The sequence below is a fragment of the Neomonachus schauinslandi genome, chromosome 1 (genome assembly GCF_002201575.2).
Source record: "Neomonachus schauinslandi chromosome 1, ASM220157v2, whole genome shotgun sequence".
Lineage (NCBI taxonomy): Eukaryota > Metazoa > Chordata > Mammalia > Carnivora > Phocidae > Neomonachus > Neomonachus schauinslandi.
This window is the reverse complement of record NC_058403.1, coordinates 4,778,821-4,780,726: the sequence shown is the minus strand read 5'-3', so window position 1 is coordinate 4,780,726 and position 1,906 is coordinate 4,778,821. Positions and strand designations below refer to the sequence as shown.

The 1,906-nt window shown below is 49.1% G+C and overlaps 1 long non-coding RNA gene across 1 annotated transcript; it reads right to left on the bottom strand.

Annotated features, from left to right (window-relative positions):
- Positions 1–396: 396 nt before the first annotated feature.
- LOC110571060 lies at positions 397–1,791 on the bottom strand. Its single transcript, XR_002479766.1, has 3 exons — positions 1,706–1,791; positions 1,230–1,300; positions 397–554 (listed from the first exon to the last, which is right to left on the bottom strand). It is a non-coding gene; the product is annotated as an uncharacterized LOC110571060 (long non-coding RNA).
- Between the last annotated feature and the right edge of the window lie 115 nt (positions 1,792–1,906).

Here is a 1,906-nt window from a genome sequence, read left to right as displayed (position 1 = left end):
TAGACAGAGTTGTGCAAACATCATCAAATCTAATTTTAGAAGATATTTGTCACCCCAGAAAGAAAAACTTGCACCCAGGAGCCACCTCTCCCCACTCCCCTCCCCGCCCAGCCATACACAAGCCCCATTCTACTTGCTTTCTCTGTGGATTTGCCCATGTGGCCATTTCCTATAAACGGAACTGTACAGTTTGTGCCCTTTTGTGACTGGCTTCTTTCATTTAGCACAGTGTTTTCATGGTTCCTTCATGCTGTAGCATGTGCTAGTATTTCGTTCCTTTTGATGGCTCCATAATATTCCACTGTCTTGATATTCCACCTTTGGTTGATCTGTTTATCAGTTGATGGACACTGGAGTTGTTTCCACTTCGGGCTCCTATAAATAACGCTGCTCTCAATATTCACGTGCAAGACTTTGCGCGGAGACTCCTTTTCATTTCTCTCGGGTGGATACCCAGGTATGGAAGTGCTGGGTCATATGGTAACACTATTTTTAACTTTTTCAGGAACTCGAAGACTTCCCACACCATTGGCTACACCATTGCACATTTCCACCTGCAAGGTATAAGGGTCAGGGCTGATTTTTGGAGATTAATCTGTAAGCCTCTCAGATTATCTATGTTCAGAACCTATTCCTGTATGACCTTGGGCATGTCACCTGCCAGCAGCAGTGCTGGACCCATACCTTGGGGAGAATAGTGTCTGCCTATTAAGGTCCATGTGTGGATCAACCGAGCTGATACCTACAGCGTACCAGCCCGGGGCTCAGAGTATACAGCAGGTGCTCAAGCCTGCCATGGCTGGTCATCAGTAGGAAGACAACCAAAGTAACCAAGACATACAAATCACAAAACACTCATCATTATCCATACCCCAAACAGGTCAGGTCCACTGCAGCAGTATCAGTAAGTTAGGGCAGACACGGGGCAGTCAAACAGGAACCAGCTTTTGGATGAGGATGAGAACCTGCTTCCCTTCCCTGCTCCCTCCCTGCATGTAGGGAACAGCGTGAGTCAGTCAGGAATGGCAAATTTGTTCATAGATATTAGTGAGGGAAAGAGCATTGAGAAAATTGTCCACAAAGGACAACCATACCAGGTGGAGGACCAAAGTGGGAGTACTCTGCCAGACCTTGAAACACCTGGTTCATCAGGATGCCTTTCCCGGACTTTGCTTTAAGACAGCAAAGAGCCCAAACCTGTGGCATCCTGTGTTCCATAAAAAACCAACCTTAGTGGAGAATGACCAGAAATAGTCCATTTCACTTCCTGGTCTGTCCGGGAAAGATGCTCTCAGGCCAGCTGGAAAACAAAACCAAAAAGTGAGTTAAATCAGGGATGGGTGGTGTCAGCCCTAATTTAAGCCCAACATGGAGTGAAGACATCATCACCGTATGGCCCCTTACCGGATTCTACCCCAAGCTTTTCAACCACATATCATTGAGCGCTTCTGTTGAGCACAACCCCAAAACCTGTCACTATCGAACCACGCGAGGAGGAACCCGGCAGGAAATTGAGACTCTTTTGAAATGTTAGGAAAGAGAGGGGACAGGTGCAGTCGGGGGCGGAGGGGCAGGAGTGTTGAGAAAATCAAAGGGCCTTTCATGGAGAGTTAGATTAGCTGCGGCTTTGCTAGCGAGTCTAGCTTGAAAGGCGACACAGTTGTTTGCAGTTTATCAGCTGGTAACACAAAAGAGGGCAAATCACCGAAGAGTTGTTTAGAAGGTCGCTGTCCATTTTAGGACACACTTGAATTCGGGGAAACTGAAACCCAGCCACACCAGCAGGGCGGTCGCGGCTCACTGGGGTGAAGCTCTGGACGAGAGCCAGTATCCACATGCCCCTGCTGCTCCCCGGCCTCCCGCGAGCGACGCGCCGGCCTCGCCCCCCGCGCTCCGCCCGGCTCCG